The following is a 22029-nucleotide window of genomic DNA, read 5'->3' on the forward strand; positions in this document are numbered from 1 at the left end:
CTATACTAACTGTATCCTGGGAACAAAAGGTTACTTAAAAATAAAATATCCAGATATGGCAGAGCCAACCGGCAGATCGCCACCAAGCTATACGTGTATCTTGGTGCTCTCTGCCAGAGGGAACCACCCATACCCACACACAGTGAATTAATGGGTATCTTATAACTATGTAAATGCGAAATGGAGAAGGCAATGGCAAACCACTCCATTAATAATGTGATGAAAGTTGTTGTGTGTATTTCATTCCACGTAATGACCACGACCCTCAGCCATGAGGAATACGACTATGAAGAAGAACGTAAGTGAAGTGCAATAATATAATCCAAGTATTGAGATGAAGCCATTTTAGAAATCAATAAAAGTGTCACAGTGTGTAGAAGAGTGAGTTGCCAAAAACTAAGAATAGTTGGTTAAGTTAGAAGACACGCTAACTATAGCTAGGGAATAGTATGGATCTAGGAAATGAAGTCTAACAAAGATTCAGTTTCTATATAGTTTTTTGTCAACAGCTACTTATTTATTTATTTAAATACACATAACAAATTGTAGTAAAAACTATACATAGTAGTAAAATTATAAGGTTACGATCTACACTACAATTCAAAAACAGTGTACACACAAAGACCATATAAGAAAAATGCAAACAATTAAGAAATATTTGATAATGATATATAGATAAATATTAACTAAGAAATTTTGGTTTACAAAATCATAGACAAGATAAACATTAACTGAGAATTTTTCAATAGGCTTTTTACCGGGTAAAAAAAAAAAATTACTGTAAAAAGCTACTGTTTCAATTTGTTCTTACAGGAGAATTTAGGATAGGGGTAAATTGCAAGATCTTTATTGGCTTTATTATAAAGGTATCCGCTAAGTATTGTATAGTGACGTTTAGCCAAAGCAGTTCTATGTATGACTGCTGAAAAGACGCGGTCTGTACGTCGCCTTTCGGTATAAATAGAGGGATCATCCCTTATGATCCCTTGCAATTGGGAGGGCACTTGTGTGTGTGTGTGTGTTTCCTCAGTACCTTTTTACGTTTCCTCTCACAATGGCGTACATTACGCCTTTCTACGCAGGTAAAATAATGTTGACTGGTGCAACTGATGTAACACTTTTATGTTTTGGCGTTTTGTTTTTTTTTTACATTTCGGAACTCTTCCATTCTGTTTGTCTATTATTTTGTTCTTTGATAATGTCTTGTCATGGTCTTGTATGTCAAACTGAAATATTGGTTGATTATATTCTAATGTTTAAAGATTAAAATAATTTTTAATCACCTATTTATCTATTAAGATAGATCTGTAATTATTTATAGGATCCCCAAATATTTTGGGTAAGAGATTTTTAGAGAGAGACATTTATTCTTTGTTATTAGAAGTTGTTATTTTGTTAAAATATAGTTCTATGTGAAAAACCTCATCATAGAAAAATATTGTATGTAAGCAAATCACCTATATTTATCCTATATATTTACCATCCCTTTATTATAAATAGCGTGTAGCTAATTAATAGCATGCATTACTTTCTTTCCATAGGGATTTACACTCCGGTACCGGATTCCCCTTCATCAAAATTCAAAATTCAAATCATTTATTCAGAAATTAGACCTTCACAGGCACTTTTTCTCGTCAATTTTTATATTTATAGTTATTTCTCACAAGCTACAAACTACTGGCATTTCGGAACGACCACTGCTGAGAAGAAATGTCGAAAAAAACTCATTTGAACAGTGTTGGTCCCTATCATGCCAGATCGGCTTACCATTATTATTTGTGTTTATTTTTTTTTCTAATAATATATAAAAGTACATAATGTACATAGTCAAAAGGTATATCAAAATATTCTACGGCCGCACTTAGAAGCTATTCCCTTTCCCTAAGTTTTCTTGATGTCTGGCTGATTTGGAGGATTAAAGGAAGTGGTGTTTTTGTTTAAAGACCTTTTTATCAATCGGGATGTGTTAATATTTTTGTTACCCACCTATTTAATGGTATTCTTCTATCTGTCATTTTTGTAACGAAGTCATTTTTGTTATCCTTTTCTTACTAGTCTAGATTAAATACTACACTGACCCTGAGTATAAACTAAATATAAATAACAGCATTAATAAAATGTAGTTAAATGGGGTGCGGCATACCTGACATCCTGCGTAAAAGGCAAAACGATAATACGACGTGACTTGATAGCGGCATAATGCGATCTAAAATATTCACATAGTGGGCGCAATTTACATTATAAGACATATCTGTCTCTATTCGTTACAGCGACAAGAGTCACGCCTCTTCGCTACGATGCGCTCCGACGTCTACCCTTGCGTTGACTCCAACGAACGGTGAACGCAGAAATTGTGTGGTTTTTTCTACCCATGCTCAGTTGCTCTCCGTCATTTTGACATCCGTCGCTAGACAATGCAGAACAACGCAAAAATGTAATGATATTTCGATATACAGTCAACAGCACATCAAGTTACCTTACATGAACCTTTCTCCTTCTTCTTCTTTAGCCTTTTTCAACCATTTTGCTGTAGGCCTCCTTCAACCTTTTCCATTCCTTCCGACATTGAGCTTTCTGGATCCAATTTAAGCCGGCTATCTTCTTCACGTCGTCTTTCAACCGCATTTGTGGTCTTCCCCGTGGACGTTTTAGACCCCACGACTCTTCCTGTCCAGACCATTTCCATTTTAGGTGAGCGACTCGTTTCGTCACATCTGCTACTCTGCTTTGTTGTCGAAGCCATTTATTTGTTTTGCGGTTCATCAATGAAACCCCTACCAGCTTTTTCTCTATTGCCCTCCTGGGCGACCTCCAGTTTAGTGATCAATTCTCTGGTGAATACTAGGTTTCAGCCCCATAAGTGAGCACCGGTAGGATACATTGATTAAAGATCCTTGCTTTTTGTTTATGAACCTTTATGGCACGGTAATAATGGTGAGTTTGGTATGTGTTTACTATTTAGGTAGGTGGATGTGCCTGTCGACTGTACGACATCGCACCATTGTCAAAAGCTATACAAAATAACGGAGCACGATGCACGACGCACCACTTAATGCTTAATGGGGTATGGCACTTTTAAACGCGGCACGTCAATATCAATACCTATAGAAAACAACGCAGCTTATCGGAGCCGCGATACGCTGCGTCGCGCAATGAACCAGACTAAGCGCCCGTTCCCATTGTTCAGTCACCGTTGTCATCCGTCGACGGAACAACGCAGAAGAATGTTAATGTATAGAAAACAATAGGGCACGTCGGAGCTGTAACGTATAGCGACGGAGCACGACTGAGCAATGGGGCATGGCTCTTAATTTATTAAGATTAAATTAAACATAAGAACACATGCTAAAATTAAAACACGCTCTAAGTCTACCATCTAACAACTAGTGTTTACTCTCGATAGTCAACTATCGATTGCGTTTCGATTGACTATCGATGGTTATTGATAGTATCGATACTAGATATGGCTAGTATCGATAGCCGGGATTGGTGCAATACTATTGATAAAGGGCAATACTATCGATAGCCTAATCATTATAATGGCTCGATACAATCGACAGGATTGCTCTTTATCTAATAATCTTCAGTAATGCTCTTTATCTTTAATAGTGTTGCTCCAAAATCGATAGGCCTATAGATACTATCGTAAGGACTATCGATAGTATAGCCTTGTTACATACATCGATACATCGGCAACACTTCTTACGACGTGTGAAGCTCCACTTCCGTACTATTCTGTGTTTACCCTCAATTCGGCGCAGATTGCGTTTTTATTGCACCAATTTCCTTTGACCGTCATTGCATAATGAATGATTTACGTTGTCTTTGATGCCTGTCGCTGGCAAGATTGGAGTGCTTTTAGCAAGATTGGGCGGTGGGGGTAGATGTAAATCTCTTTTACACTGCTTCACTGAATTTTCTTAGTGATAAAAAAGTACATATTTTGGTTTGTGATTCCGTTAAGTTGCTACGAATTATAGCCGTTTCGAGTACGAAGTGAAAGTTAACTAAATACTTTGTAAATTGACAAAATACAATTAATAGAGTGGTTAGAATAAACTTTTTTAATACGGCATAGTTTTGTCAGGAATCACACGATCTACTACTTTGTTTTATGATGTTTTTTGAAGACCTCGGTGGCGCAGTGGTAAAGTTCTCGCCACTGAACCGAGAGGTCCCGGGTTCGATCCCCGGTCGGGTCATGATGGAAAATGATGATGATGTTTGAGGAAGTCAAACATTAGTTTATCTATATAAAAGTATTTACAACATAAATTACTATGAGTTACAATTAAAACTAAATACTAATTTAATTGAAATAAAAAAATGATACCAAATCGCCGTCGTCGTGCGGTAAAGTGCCCAGAAGGCTGGCGACATTTCCTCTTTGAAGAAAAGTTAAAATTACCAACAAATAATAAAACTTTTTGTAAACGATTACCTCAGGCTTCGCTTTAAGACTAGTATGATTGAACGAGAAAACTTTGCGGTAGAACTTATTGTTAAACAATGAACTTCTTGTTAAAGGAATAAATATAAGAAAATAAAAAAGTAGCGGGTTCCGCTCTAGACTAGAACCACCCGAGAGTGTCGTGCGACTCGACTTAGTTACATAGCTTTTGTAACTGATAGGCAACAGCAGAATTCCCAAGGAGATCAGGCAGGCGGCCAGTAATAAAACCACAGCCGAATTCAAAACTACTTATATAATGCATAATGTTGTATTGTACGATTTCTTGATCGATTTCATGACTTCTTGATCTTGATTGAATATTATAGTATGGAAGAATAGTAGATTAGTAGCCAAGGGATGTAAGGCGTCAATTGCAGCCCGTGATATTTAGTTAGTTAGTTATTTAGCCTATAGTTCGAGGGTTTACATCTCGATTGTGAGGTGAGTAGAAAAAAACCGGCATAACAAGAATAAAACATTTTATTACCTAGTTAAAATGTATAAGTTTTCTATTCCCGCCTTTTGTCATTAAAAGGAACCAAGTAAAGAACTTTTTAATTTATTTTCCAAGAACGAAATTGAATAGCGAAGCCACCTCTTTGCTGATTGGGCTGAATACATGTCTATTGCTGGCAATAAACATGTATTAGTGCGCTTATTGGTCACTTGCCAGTATGATGGTTACATGTACGCGAACATTAGTGCGCTTATTGGTCACCTACAAGCCCCATTTGGGGGTAATAAGTACCTACTTACCGAATATGAGAGACGTAAAACTTATACTCAATTTGCATAATACACTTCAATAAAATCACCAATTAAACTAAAAATATAAAAATGAGACGACTGCGGTTGTGTTGTGTACTTAGTTTATTTTGGAATAAATAATAATAATAAATCCTATAACATTACAGACAGACGAACTACTTTAGCCATTGTTTACTCGTACGTCTATCACCGCACTATATTGAGAATTCCCTTTTAACATTTTCGTTTACATTTATTCCAAAATTGCTATCGACATATGAACTTTATTGCTTAGGGAATAAGGAACAAAATTTAGGAAACATCGTTGAGATTACATTGTATAGAATTAGAAATTATATAAGACTATTAGAAGCGTCATAGGCACTCGTGCGACAGAAGGGGCGAATTCAGAAATTTGTGATGACAATAATATGCTTGTCAATGGCCTGATAATTACAAATGAGGAGCGGACAAGAACAAGTAGTAAAATTTGCTTACATGCAAAATTTTTTATGACTGATTGAGAGTGACGTTATCATGGTAAGTCGTACACGAACTAAACTTCTCACCATCGAATCGATTCCAAGTGAGACGCAGCGAACCAATCACATTGCGCCATTGTGACGCAACGACAACCACACGGCAATGTCATTGGTTCGCTGCGTCTCACTTGGAATTGATTCGATGGTGAGTAGTGTAATGCAAACCTGCACTTGTATCTTTAATGACCGTTCTGTTCACTTTGTTCAAGATTCTGTGGTAGGAAGGTTTTCTTTATTTCGAAACGATGTCTTGAAATATGTATGAGGTAATATAGAAGCTTAGAGAATAGGTTTTTTATGTATCATTTGACTGCATTATCATATAAAATTAGTATGTATTGCATTTAATTTTCTATGAGCCGAAATGACTGACGATCATTGACGACCTCGACGGCGCAGTGGTAAAGTGCTTGCCTCTGAACAGAGAGGTCTCGCGTTCGATCTCCGGTCGGATTATGATGGAAAATGATCTTTTTCTAATTGGCTCGGGTCTTGGATGTTTATCTATGTATGTATTTGTTTTAAAATGTCTCGAACTTACTTTGGGGATAGCTTGATCTGTATTAAAAAAAAATACTATCCATACTATTATTATAAATGCGAAATTCTGTCTATGTATATATGTTCCGTTTTCACGGCTAAACCGCTGGACTGATTTTGATGAAATTTGGTATGCATGTAGTTAAAGACCCATGTTCAAAAATAGGCTACTTTTTTTTTCAAAAATCAACTCTCTTGTCTCAATCAAATTTCTTTGCTCTTTGAAAACACCCTATTAGCTTTTTTATTTTCTGAATACTATAGATATAATAAATAACTAATATTATAATCAGAGTGAGAAGTATGGGTTTGCGTTTCACTTCTCACTATCGAGTCGATTCGCATTGTGACTCAGCTAACCAATCACAGTGCGCCATTGTGACGCAACGACACACCGACCGCATGTTGTTGGTTAGCGGCGTCTCTTTCTTCACTTCGCCCTCACTTTTATTATACTAAGACTAGCGGCCCGTCCCAGCTTTGCTCGGGTAAAACCATAGTAAATCTTTCACATATTTATTCAAAATAATTGAAGTTCAGGATTCGAACCATCAACAGTAACAACGTGAATTCAATGGTGTTTACCGCTGAGCTGTCTACTCATACCTTTAGTTGACGAAATTTTGAATGAGATTCATTCTTTTCACCCCCATTTAACTACCCTAAAGGTCAAATTTTAAGAAATCCTGAAACACGGGTTTAATTTTTTTTTATTGCATAGCATTTGTGCCAATTTTCAAGGAGATCAGTAAAGATTTTCGTTATTTTTCATACAAACTTTACCGCCAATGTTTACCCCTTTAGGGGTCGAATTTTGAAAATTCCTTTCTTATCTGAGCACTACGTCATAACATAAAGCTACCGCCCAAATTTCCCGTTTATAGCTTCTATGGCTTAGGCTGGGCGTTGATTAGTAAAAACGCTTGTTATTTTATATATTGATTTGAAGAGAAGATGGTTTATTGTATTGCAAATATATATATCCTCTAATCGAAGTGTGACGGCTGCATATCGTGGTACATATAAATTTGCGTGATAACAAGTTAATTACAAATGTGATGTACTTATGTCATCATAAAGTGAATAAAGATATTTCTAATTTGAATTTGAACTATTAAAATTAATCTTTAAACACACAACACACAAAAAGTGTTGTTTTAGTATTTATTTTATTGAAAACTCTTCTAATTACTCTCTTACTGTCTATTCTTGGAATCTCTTGGTTCCCATGGCCGAAGTCGTAATATTCTCGCAGCCAAAATATTTCGCAATTCTCCGACATTAAACACTTGGGCGTTAATTTTCGAAGAAATATTTTCTCAGATGGTAATTTTACTTTATTAAAAGGCAGAAGACTTTTTATTAGCGTAAGCCCTTCTTGTTATTCGTAAACATTAAATAGGAAACATATTAAATATAAATGTATAATGTCTGAATAAATAAGTAGTAGTTTCGTAATGTAAGTTTTATATTTAGGTACACTGTTGGATTGTGTATATACACATTTACATAAATTAATGGCGTACAAGTTGATTAAAGGGCAAATAATATAGAAAATATGTAAAATAGTGCCTGTGAAGGTCAAATTTCTAAATTGCTATGACTTTTACGCCCACAACTGAGCAAATTATTTTTTTACACGGATCCTGAGTTTTGAGGCGACACAGCCACTAGCAACAAACCAGGTTGAAAGTGATTTTTACGAAATACCTAGTTATCAAAAAACAGTGGTGGTGTAATGGTTAAGACGCCTGTGGATCGAAAGGTCCCAGGTTCAAATCCTACTCGTGCCACATGAGTTTGTATACCAATCTGGCTCATGTGTAGTAGTTTTAATCGACCACCACTTGCTTCCGGTGAAGAAAAACATCGTGAGGAATACGACTATGAAGAAGTTATCAAAATGAATAACCAAAATAAACGTCATTTACTTTAGATATATCACTATTTATCCATGGTCTGTAATTGTACTGACACCATGGAATTAGTTGTACGAAGAACTTACTAAATCCATGACTGACACAGATTGTCTGTCATTGATTATTTAAGTGTCATTTATTGTTTAAACCTTCAAACACATTGTCAAAGTAAGTCCAAAAGTAATGATCGAAAACTGTCTTTGCCGTAGGATTTGATGTACGTATAATTATATTTATATACTTTTATATTTTAGGTTACACACTGAACCGTGTTTCATATATCATTATAACATATTATGTACCGTGTCAATCTCAACCTTGACGTTGGCAAACTCATCGTTTTGGCGAACGATGGAGCCGTGAAATTGAAAAAAAAAAGTGAATATAAATAGAATATGCAGGCACGTATTTTTTATCAACGATATATTATATTTAAATTTAATTTTTGTAACTCTATGGCAATTTTTAATTGCAAATGTGTATCCAAAAATATATAGTGATGTTGTTAAAGACCAAAATAATAATATACACGTTTTAAGCAGTAAACAAATTGTTGGGAAAATTCCAAAATTTGCCTTATATCATTCTCACCGCAGACATACATTTCAAATAGACATGCAATTTTGCATTCCTAATTTTACACTATTCCAAGCAATTGATTCAGTGAAATATTTTTTATGTTTCATTTGTGAATCTTGACCGCTTTTGCCGACGACTTTATCCACGGTAAATAAAATTCATGTTTCTCGTGAAATTCATCATTCAAATTTCATCAAATTAATTTCAATTCATTCATTCTAGTAATAGTTTTGTAGTAGAATGAATTAATTGATACAAACTAATTGTTTATATTAATTATTATACAATATGAAGTATAGGGGATTGATTAATTCATTGTTAATTTACTGCTTGACTGGAGCTGTGTTTTTCTCTAAACTTGAAAGTTGGTTGAAATGACATTCGAAATTTAAAAATCTAGAATTCATTGGTCAACTTGAGTTAAAATAGCTCTGGGCGTAGATGACTTGATTTTTATACAGAAGAAGTTGTCGAATCTATTGAGTTGTCTGTCTATGTTCTCCCCGCGTTGTGAGTTACGACCTATCGATGTATGGATAGTTCGCATAAATATAATGGTTCAGTTGTTTGTCCGTCTGTACGTTAGAAATAGATGTGGTGAGTTGTGGAAACGGATTGGAGACCTTGTTGTGAGGATTATTTTTGACCAACTTCTATTAAAATTATTTTATATATATATAAAATTGTGAATATTTAAAAAACGGCCGAACCGATTTTGACGCCCCGCGAACTTAAAAATTCTATTGGCATATCCTACATACCTTTTAATTTTCAACAAAATCGGACCAACGTTAAAAAATATCGCGTTACTAACATACATAAAAAATATTTTTGCCCCAAGTAGAAGTAGGATTGTATTCACTTGCCCAAACTTTTGACAGTGTGCATAAACGTGTTTTGTCACACATTTTGTCGGGAAAGTCCGAAGCTAAATAAATAAACACATAGTTACCGACAAATCACACAGATTGAGCTAGCCCCAAAGTAAGTTCGAGACTTGTGTTATGGGATACTATAACTCAACGATACTATATTTTATAACAAATACATATATAGGTAAACATCCAAGACCCGTACCAATCAAAAAAAGATCATTTTCCATCATGACCCGACCGGGGATAGAACCCGGGACCTCTCGGTTCAGAGACAAGCACTTTACCACTGCGCCACCGAGGTCGTCAAAAAGCTGAACTAAAAATTTTAATTCCAAATAGGCGAAATCTTTAATCTTTTTCACTTATAATTATTTCGCCCAAAAACACATACAATCTTCAGGAAAGTCGCGAAAAGGCATTGAAAACATGTCGATATCGGAAAAAATCGATGTTTTTCATTTTAACCGATCAACTGAGCGAAATTGGGTCAACTGTCAGTCAGTATGTCAGTAACGTGCCGTAACCTGTGTTACGATTGACGAAATTATAACGGGGAATATTCGTGAGAATGGTATATTGCTATATCGCAGCTGGGCGACACGCCAAAATCCTTATCCTTAATCAATCTATTAAGTATATAAGTAGATAAATAGTAGACAAGTACCTATCTTATTAAAAGTTCTTCGTTTGGTTAATTATACTTTTTTTTTTCTTTCATCAGCACTCGATCACAATCTTAATATGTTTCAGTATACCTTTTGACCATTTACTTTATTGTGTACTTACATTGTTATATTACAGATAAAAAATGACACATACATTTATATTTAAAATCGGTAAGCCCTTCTGGCATGATAGGGACCAACGCTGTTTGAATGAGTTTCTTTCGGCATTTCTTCTCAGCAGTGGTCGTTCCGAAATGCTAGTACTTTGTAGCTTTGCTAAATATCATTGACGACCTCGGTGGCGCAGTGGTAAGGTTCTAGCCACTGAACCGAGAGGTCCCGGGTTCGATCCCCAGTCGGGTCATGATGGAAAATGATCTTTTTCTGATTGGCCCGGATCTTGGATGTTTATCTATATATGTATATGTTATAAAATATAGTATCGTTGAGTTAGTATCCCATAACACAAGTCTCGAACTTTGGGGGCTAGCTCAATCTGTGTGATTTGTCCTAATATATTTATTTATTTATTCATTTATTCAATTTAGAATATGACGTGAAAAAGTGCCAGTGAAGGCCTAATTTCTGAATAAATGATTTGATTTTGATTTTATTACGAAACAAAGTGCTCTACACCGCATTTGTCTGTCTGTCTGTCTGTCTGTCTGTTCGCGATAAACTTAAATAATACTAAACGGATTATCATGCTAATTCCAAATCAATTTAAAGGTATGATTTTAGTTTTAAAACAAATTTTACTACAATTTCAGTGCTCTTCACGCGCGATTGTAAAGGTCTATCAAGGGAAAAGGCTACAAGCTTTCTCTATCTACCACGTGTGGGATACTGTTTGTATCTATAAACGTCAAAGCTTATTCTTAATCTTAATCTTATTTATTTTCTAGTTAGGCACTTGTTAATTAGTACAATTTTTTTTTAAACGGTATGGCCGGTGAGCGTGTGTGTTCTTTACAAAATTACACTTGTAATAAATTTGATTGTAATCAAATTTATTCAAAAAAATCGATATCTTGATCACAGATCTTGACTTGATAAGGATCAATATTACGTGGAAGTAAATATACGCTTACAATATCAGTAAAATAGGTTCGAAAATTTGGTCGGAACTGTACCGTATAGCAACAAAACCGAGAAGGATGGCGTTTATTAATAGAGGCCTAATACCAGCAGTAAAAGATGGCTGTCAATGATGATCAGTAAATTAAAAATATGAACCGCACAAATTAGATTTTTCACTTTTGACTTGTAAACACTGTAGATCTACGTCCACCTTTCATCGGATTTCATGCTTCCATCCATCTATTAAGACGTGAGCGAATAACAACCATACACACTTTCAGATTAAATTAGATAGATCCCAGAGAGCAATTTCAAAGAAAACTTTTGTTTGACGTGAATGAGGACGAGATTATTAACAGGAGCCATGTACAAAATGTATATTTTTACATTATTCAGGCATCTCTGGGGTAATGAAAGAATACATTTGTACTTTTTTCCGGTTTTAAGAAGATTTTCCCCGGATGAGTAATTGAAAACGGCACATCACTTAGGTAATGAAAGAATGGGGGCTCGATTATATAAATTCATGCCCACGTATGAAATGGAATTATTTCGAATGCGTAAAAGTTTTATTTTATGTGATAATGATAATATCCTATATCCTACTAAACTTGTAAATGAGAAATAATAATGGTAAGCTGATCTGGCATAATAGGGACCAACACTGTTCAAATGAGTTTCTTTCGGCATTTCTTCTCAGCAGTGGTCGTTCCGAAATGCCAGTAGTTTGTAGCTTGTGAGAAATAACTATAAATATTGACGAGAAAAAGGCCTGTGAAGGTCTAATTTCTGAATAAATGATTTGAATTTTGAATTTGAAAGTTTGTAATAAGGTGTGTATGTTTTTTACTCTTTCACGCAAAATCTACTGGAGGAATTGTTATGGAATTTGGGACACTGGTAGAAACACAGGGTACTTTTTATCCCGAAATTCCCACGGGGTCTAAGCCCCGGGGTGCAGCTAGTATGGTATGTGAATATGCATTTGAATCAGTTAAATAAAATGTGCATCATGAATTTTCTAAAGTCAATCCATGATTGCATATAGTCAAATATCAGCATCATATTATTCGAAATACTGTGACTACTCGCAATTTATATATTTATAACTAGCGTACCTGACTCAGCATGTGATCATTTATATATATATGTATAAATATGTATAAATATGTATAAATATTCATTAATAAATTGTCTAAATAACAGTAGAACAGAATCAAAATCCGTTACGTAATTTAAAATAACAAGGCTTAGAAACAGGTTTGCTATGATTTATTTCTTGCAAAATAATCAAAAGTCAAATTTAGTTAAAATAAGTTTACGTATATTAAAACGATGTAAAAACTTACGAGACAAAACACAACGATGACTTAGACATAAAATAAGAATTATATAGACCAAGCAGCGCTTCTCATGAATTCATATAATTCGAATGCGAAATTGAATATCATCAGTGAATCTCAAAAATTGAGCTCCGAAACCAAAGGACCGACTTTGTTTTAATATGAAAATGTACTGTATCACACTGTAAAATGCTTATTTAAATTGAAAATGACGAGACGAAATCCTTTAAAGTTCTTGAGTCACAATGTATTCAAATAAATTCATTGCAGTTAAAATGGATACAAAATCATTGAGTTTTTCATCAATTATGTGATTAATGTACTTTATGATTAATAATAACCTACGAGTGTGTTATTGCTAACACTGGTATCAAAATGCATTCAAGTCACCTACAGGCATCTGACAGGACTTTAACCTACAGCCATCTTGTGAGAAGTAGTAGTAGTGAAATAAACTATCAGTGCGTCGATGTAAAGCGACGTGCAGGTAGTGGTCTATGAAAACATACATGATCCATATTGGATCATGGATTGGATCTATCACATAAGTTTGTTTATATTGATAAATGTGATGTGGCATATGTAGGATTAGAACGTGAGACCAAGACCATACACAGGCGGACGGTCTTAACCACTGAACCACCACCGCTTCATCTCAAGATAATGACATAAATAAATTATATCGTTGTGTTCCATGATCAAAATTCTAAACTATATTTAAAATCATTCGTGTAATTTATAAAACGACTCTCTATTCCATTTATTCCCAATAGTTTTAACCCACAGTTCTTCGTGACACAATTAAAATCAAAAAGTTTGTTAAACAATGGTCCGCTTCGATCTGTGTAATATAGAGTTCAAATTGATTGGGTGTAGTTTGCGAACTAAACTGTTGGTTAGTTGGGGTTTAGTTTGAAGTAAGATAATTGCTCGATCAAGGGTTCGACGGCAAATTGGTGTTTTTTGGGTTTTTTTTTTAAGGAAATAAGGAACCTTAATGGTCTGTGTTTTTGTCCGCGGTTTAATTTCAAAATCAATTTATACTAAAAAGTTGTTTTTTGGCATTAATTAAGCCAACAAAGTGTTAAAATATAAATTATTATATGTCGCCCAGGGCTTCGCAATTTTGAGATACTATATAGCCTATAGCAATTTTGAATAATGTACCTTTCTAATGGTGAAATAATTTTTGAAATCGGTTTAGTAGTCTCCGCCTCCACTATACAAACTCACAAACGCATACCTATTAATTTATTTTTTTCTCCCGATTATATTATTGTGTAAGATATCATAATGTTTGCCTACAATCAATTTTTACAAGAGTGTAATCCCAGTATCGAAAATACATTTTGCACTTCACAATCCAAAAGCAAAGAATTCAGCACCAGAACCGAATGGGGGCTCCAAATCCGCGTAAATCCAGTAAGATACGTAAATCACGTATCATGTACACGAGGCGATGAAATGTGTATAATCTGTGGTATTATGCGTAATATATAACATTTCGTGGCAACATCAAAGAGTAATCTCAATACTTAAATACTTTGTTCCGAAATTCTTGCATGATTTAGTGTAATTGCGCTACTCAAACGCTGGGCGTTGGCACAAGTTATAAAAGCTAGTCGGATTGCAAAAATATGTCGATATTTTCATGTGTCATTGAAGCGGTGGTTGACCAGTGGTTAAGATAGTCCACCTGTGATCGAAAGGTCCTAGGTTCGAGTCAGATTGACTCATCGTCCTGCATCATAGTACCTGCACACTGGGCACACTAATTTCGGATTGGCCGGTTTTAACGACTGCAAAAAGTAACCGGATTTACTAATCGAACTATGATAAAGTCACATCACAGCCGAGAAAAGTGAATGGTTATTCACTTTTCTCGGCTGTGATGTTATCATCAGGTAAAAAATTATAAATAGATAATCATTAATTACGTTACATAATGGGCAACCACGTGACATATGTGCGACTTCTGTTTTTCCCCACAATCGATGGATCTCATGCTCGCCTGTCCCTGGTGCCCAAACACCTGTACTCGGGCTGACTTGAAGGCAGCTTCTGTCAAAACCATCGCAACATGGTGGTTCCCAGAGCGTTTCGATCGCTGCGGCCGCGCTGTCATTGCGATCTATCAATTTTATTGAAGAAGGGATTATTTCCAAAATCAATCATTCATAAAATTGTCATTACCGCAGTACAGTTTAATTATAGTAGGTACAGTTTTAAAGTCAGATGAAACTAATTCTATTGAAAAATTGTATTGACAGCGAGGCCGCAGCGTTAGTAGGGTGGTTTGCAGAGCGTTTCGACCGCTGCGGCTCAGTACAATCAACTTTCTTGAGGAAGGAATCGTTTCCAAAATCAATCATTCATAAAATTTACATTACTACAGTACAGAGTAATTAACGTAAAGTCATTCAGTAAAACTCATTCTTCTCTTTATTAAAATTTGAAAAAATGTAATGGTAGCATTACAATTTTGCAAATTTTAACAAAGCGACCGCAGCGGTCTAAACGCTCTGCGAACCACCCAGTAACGCTCCGAGAACCAGGATTTTTGTATCAAGTAGTTTTCAGTTTTCCTATCGACGCGACTGAGATGTGTGGGTAGTTATGAAAAAACATTATCATGTAATGTTTATCTTATCGTTTGGAGAATCTCCGACATATGAATAATCCTAGTTTGATTGATTGTAAGCTTCGAGGATTACTATACAACCATCGGTTATTGTTTTCCCGAAAGATTTATCTTTGTGTAATCTATGCCGAGATTAATGCTAGGATATATTGTAATTTATTTGTTATGGAATAATTCTTTTGTTTACATTCGTTTTAATATAACCGGTTACGCCCCGGGGCAATTCTATACAGAATTTTGAGATATAAAGTTCCAAAATTTGATTTGTGTAAAAATTTCAAAATCCGAACATAGACAAACAATAACATGCATAGTAATAAAGTACTTAAACGATTTAAACTTTAAAATGTAACTATTATGTACATAATTCAGCTATTATTCAAATCACCCTGCCACTGCATGGATCTTTATGATTAACATGGATAATAAGAGCTAATCAAAGTTTACGGAATCTTCAGTGCACGAGTCCTCCTCGCACTTCATTTTCACAACATTCCAGACAAATGTCAACGCGAATCGATGAATGAACATTGCGTATTAATCACTCAAAAAAAATATTACCGCTTACGTATATTTTATACCTCAGACGTTTAGGTCCGTGTTACATCGGCCCGTGCTCACCGAGCGACTGACGGCGGGCAACTGCAGCACAGAATATTCTTCTACCGTCATTTCCCCGTCAAGTACATTGTGTAGTTTGTATTGTGATCTTTTATTTACCGCACGGAAAACTGAAATGTACGCCGAAGCTAAATTTTGGCAAACTGGTTGCCGATAGTAGTAATTAATGCTAGAAATCAAAATGTCTCTGTCCAATGACGTTGAAGTAGTTTTATTTCGTTACGTTTTTCAAGGATCCTCTGCAATTCTGCATTCAATCCTGTTCATTCGAGAGACACCGACTTTTTATTGGAGCCCCGAGTCGCTTGCAATTGGCTTGTTTTGTTTTTACATTTTCCTGTAAGTTCTGCTGGCTCTCTTTCTAGTCCTAAAATGGAGAGAATTAGATGGAAAATGTTATCGGCTATATTTTATCTCAAAATTCCTACGGGAGCGAAGCCCCGGGCAACATGTAGTACATGGATAAAACGGACGTTTTTATTTAACGATCACGAATTCCGACGGTAATGGCTATGAAAATGACTCAAATCTAGTGTAATATGGGATATTGGCATAAAAACAAGTTGTATAACTGTCACTATATGTCGTTTATAAAGCGATTTCAATAACTCTTCGGAACTGTGGCGATTAATATAATAAAACTACCATCGTTGGGTAATTTACTTACAAATTCGTCAGATATTTTAGACGTAATGTTCTACTCTGGTTGTCAAAAACGTGGAGTGTTATTTACGCACCTCAATTTTATGACTTTATGACACAGGAATAGGAATATTATTATATTATAATATTGGCCCGTGCCGGCTACGCTCAGGTAAAAACATAATACATACACTCTAAACTGCTTCAGCAATCACATTATCTATTGATGAAAACCGTATGAAAATCCGTGCAGTAGTTTTTGAGTTTATCGTGAAGAGACAGATGCCGCGTTTACATAGGACTTTGTTTTACACTTATATTATACCTCTATGTAAGGATAAAATAATTGTTCTCATTTCTCGGGGAAACCAAATCACTGGGCGTAGTTTTTGATACATTAACAACTTTTTTTTAACCGTGTAGAAAGTCAACGTCGCTCAGACAAGCTACTCATAGTACATACAAATTTTTACAAATTCAAATTCAAATCATTTATTCAGAAATTAGACCTTCACAGGCACTTTTTCTCGTCAATCTTTATATTTATAGATATTTCTCACAAGCTACAAACTACTGGCATTTCGGAACGACCACTGCTGAGAAGAAATGCCGAAAGAAACTCATTTGAACAGTGTTGGTCCCTATCATGCCAGATCGGCTTACCATTATTATATTATATACATATATATACACAAGTGTGTTTACGCAACGGCGCCAAAATTGTACAACAAATTGCCTAGAAATATACGAAATGCTAAAAATTTTAATACTTATAAGAGAGAATTGCTCCAATTACTTATTGACAAAGCATATTAGGTATTCGGTCAATATACCTTCTATGACAAATTTGACTGAGTAATGAATTAATTTACTAATTGAATATTTTATTTCCATAATTGATATTTATATATAAATAATAATAAATAAATAAATATATCAGGACAAATCACACAGATTGAGCTAGCTCCAAAGTAAGTTCGAGACTTGTGTTACGGGATACTAACTCAACGATACTATATTTTATAACAAATACATATATAGATAAACATCCAAGACTCGGGCCAATCAGAAAAAGATCATTTTCCATCATGACCCGACCGGGGATCGAACCCAGGACCTCTCGGTTCAGTGGCAAGAACCTTACCACTGCGCCATCGAGGTCGTCAAAACATAAACTTGACATAATAGATTACCTATAATCACATTCTGCATGATATTGTTTTATAAAGTAATAAATGTAATGACACAAACCTATGTGATAAATGTTGTATGTATGGGCGGAACTCAAGAGAAAACCGCTTTTGTATACCATTATATTGTACCAACTGTGTTCATGAAATAAATTATTTTGAATTTGATTTTTTTTTTGTAAAGTAACACATTGCAGGGAAATCTGTACCCTGATTATTCTGCTCTATTGAACCTTACATTTTCAAAGTCGGACAAAAAGCAATTTAAGACAAAATACAGGGGGCAGAAACCCAATCAGATTTATTTGAACCCAATCAGGGATTGCCTTTGATCAAATAGGCCCCCTACAAACACATTCTTAAGCGGTCGAGCAAAAACTTAGATTTGAGGATAACAATAGAAAACGAACAGAGATAAGCTCTGAAACGAGCTAATAACTTCAGTTGGATCGTAGCTGAATCTCGATTGCTCCCTATTTTTATCGATTCGGAACCGCGATTACATTTGAGACTGCGATGTTTCTTTGATCAAATTTAAAAAACCAACCAGTTCTAAATGCCTCTAGACGCGATGGTAAAAGTCAGATGTCTTTAGGCGACTTGAATAAAATCTGACACCAGTGTTAGCAATAACACTCGAAAAGAAGAAGTATTCAGTCATTTTTAGTCATTACTGTTTTAATTGATTTTAATATTTTTTGTCGACATATTTATCCCAATCCCCAACTATGTTAAAAATGCGAAAGTAAGTTTGTTTCTTCTTCATGGTTTCTCTACTCAACTAATTAATATTCTTGAAATTTCTGTTACACTTATATACAAAAGTATGGAGAAGGTTATAGGCTTTTTTTTATTCCAGGAAAAAGTACATTTCCCGTGGAAAATATACGCGGGAGAAGCCGCGGATCCTAGAAATGTATCTTGTTTTGTTTGTAATACTGATTTGAATACTTACCTAAATTTAATAAAAATAACCAGAAGCGACTCGTGTTAAGCCCGTAGAGTTCCGTACCTGGAAAAGATAAACAATAACATTATCGCGGTAGGTAGATGTTTGTTCGTTTAATATAATTTTTTTTTGCGTAAAAAACATACAAAGTAACAAAAACAGTGACAGAAACTTTATCTTTCATGGTAAATTGGTTTTCATATATATAATCAACTTTTAAATTTTTAAGTTTTGTCTCTGATCTTATGACCGTGCGCTTGCCCGACTTCAGCCGTCTTCGGGAAAGCCATTGTTTCCTATCGAAGGATATGTGTCTCTTATTCGCCTCGTGCGACATCCACGTTATGAAATAATTATATACCAATATTCCCACAGGAATGGAGCCCCAGCGCACCTAGTGATTTTATATCTTTCGCTAAATTTCCACAAATTCAACTCAATGAATTTCTTGCGTTAAAGCGTTGATAGAATACAAAAAATTAGGTTGAAACCCTTTTAATTTAGCGGCCAGCAGCTTAATTACATAACTGGAATTCTTAAAGTGGAATTTTTTAAAGTTGTCAAATTCCATTTAAATTTTCCTCTGGTCCACAATACAGACCATAAGTCATTATATGCTTTCGTCGCTTCACATAACTATAAATACGTCTTTTGTTATTAGAACCCATGTATAAATTTCCCCCAAAACCATTTGTGGCGAAAATCCCTCTGTACTAATTGGGAAAATGTGTTGACAGACCAACGTCACGTCTAAAATACGACTTAATGTTACGTGATAAAGTAGATATTGCATTGAAAGTCGGCAAGGCACTTTTAGCTCGCATTGTTACTCAAATACTTGGCGGGAATTGACGACATAAAATACTTAGCTTTTACTTGAGACGATGAGTTAAAATATTTTTGATAATACGAGTACGTCTAGAATCTTGGCTTTGTTATTCACAAATTCACTATACTTGATAATTTTTTTTTACAATAGATATAAGTTTATGACTTTCTCTGTCTCTCTTTCTCTCCTATTTATTCCTCAGCCGTTAAATGTCGGAGTTCAGAGTCCACTTTCAAACTTTTTCTTCTACCCTTCCCAAGGACTTCGACATTTTTATTGGTCAAATAGGCACATTCTCCTCAATCAGCTGTAGAATCACTCATATTCACGTGTTCCTGGTTTCATCAGGGGATGTGACGCTACCAAGCCTTGAAGATTCATTTAAGATTTTCAACCTGCCGTATGCTATATTATTCACATATGAGCTACCAAAGCTGTGTCACGTCGCCTCATAATCCTAACTAACTTCTTGAAATTTTGCATACATGTAGTTTGAAGTACGGGGCAGGACATAGGGACACCTTTCATCCCGGTAAAATAACTGTTTCCGTGAGAAATTCACGCGGGCGAAGCCGCGGGCTAAAGCTTGTAGTATATAAAGCGACGGAAGTCTTAGCCACGGGAGCTCATGAATAGGGTGGAACCACACGCCACTTGATGAGACTACAAATTTTTGGCACATTCGTTAACTGTTCAGCGTCAGCCGTCACAAAATTCATGGACATTCAATTGTCTTATCAATCAATTGACTTTTATTACCGGGCAGGGGCACCCGACGCACTCCAAATTGTATCTTGAAACTTAAGCCGTTAAGTGGATTTTCGAATAACGAGATTTTTCATCGACAAAATTGATTAAATGTAGGTATGTTGTAGTTAATAGTTAATTCTTTTTTTTACTGCTGTTTCCCGGGGCTACAGTCTTCTGGGAATTTTAAGGAAAAAGTACAGTTTTTATCTATTTGTATACCAACAAATTGGTTCTATAATTGAAACATAAATAGAACTTATTAAGAAAATATCCATTTAGGTAAAACCCCAAAAAATCCATTTAGTAGTAATATATAAAGTACCTACATACAGGCGTAATTTTATTAACTTATGTTGTGATAGTGAATGCTGTTTCTTTGTTTTAGAAAACAGCACATACGTATTTTCGTAAAGCATTGAAAGTACACGTATTGTTAACGTTTATATTGTGCAATAAAGTTTAAATAAATAAATACATATTATTCTAAAAAAAAAAATTGTAAACATTTAATAAATGTCGGAATTACTTGATTAAGCATATTCTCGGGAAATTCGGGAATTCTTGTAAAATTTACGACACTACGATAACCAACCATACCGCAATGTGATCGATTGTCTATGTCCCACTGCGAAAACAGTTTAAATATAGTGGAAAAGTGAATTGCAAACACAAACTACGCATTTTCAATAGCACAATTTCACCTAACTTGTATATCTGAAAATTAAATACACTCTAGCACTTTCAGAGATATACCACAGACATAATCGTAAACTACTATCCATGTCACAAAGATTGAATCGAATGGTTGTTTTATTTGGGAAATAATCGTATAACATCGTACAGCAAATGCAAAATAGTTTATTTATTTGTTTTTATTGTCATATCGTTGAAACTAGAGTGATTCGTAAAAATAGAGATTTATACATAACCATGCTCTTATATATTTGCGATAAAGTCCGCCTTTGCGCTTATTTATGTTTGAATACATAGTTATAACATTAGATTCTTCTTAATTTATTACTAGTTTTCATAAAAAAATGTGAAAAATATACTTACCCTATATAATAACTTTCCTAATTCATAATTCTCTGTTCTTGAGAACTTCTTATAAATTCAGAATACAATATATTTTCCGTCCTATGATTATAGTGAAAATAAAAAAAAATATTTTTTTCATATTGTATTATTGTATTACGAAAACAGCTTTTTTATAGCCTAATGTGTCCCACTGCTACGCAAAGGCCTCCCCTTTTGTCTTCCAAAGGAATCTCTATCTTCTATCTTAATGAAAACAACTGAAAAATTAAAAAAAATTGTTCTTAAGTAGGTATAATAGATATTTGTTTTGTAAAATGTAGCTACATGTAAAATGTAGAAATTCCAAAAGGTCTACATCTACGGAGTGGCCTTCAAGAAGCGACAGTGGGGCCCATTGTCAAATTCAAATTCAAATCATTTATTCAGAAATTAGACCTTCACAGGCACTTTTTCTCGTCAATCTTTAAAGTTATTTAATATTTATAGTTATTTCTAACAAGCTACAAACTACTGGCATTTCGGAACGACCACTGCTGAGAAGAAATGCCGAAAGAAACTCATTTGAACAGTGTTGGTCCCTATCATGCCATACCATGTGGTTGGGTAATCTCAGGGTAGGTCGGAGT

General features: G+C 34.8%; 1 protein-coding gene across 1 annotated transcript in view; it reads right to left on the reverse strand.

The window, feature by feature from the left end:
* Positions 1-18849, reverse strand: part of LOC128673783 (allatostatin-A receptor) — a 33568-nt gene extending 14719 nt beyond the window's left edge. The window contains exon 1 of the mRNA XM_053751872.1: positions 18793-18849. The gene's annotated coding sequence lies outside the window, so the exon portion shown is untranslated. The remainder of the gene's footprint in view (positions 1-18792) is intronic.
* Positions 18850-22029: the final 3180 nt, after the last annotated feature.

The sequence above is a fragment of the Plodia interpunctella genome, chromosome 11, assembly GCF_027563975.2.
Source record: "Plodia interpunctella isolate USDA-ARS_2022_Savannah chromosome 11, ilPloInte3.2, whole genome shotgun sequence".
Classification (NCBI taxonomy): Eukaryota; Metazoa; Arthropoda; class Insecta; order Lepidoptera; family Pyralidae; genus Plodia; species Plodia interpunctella.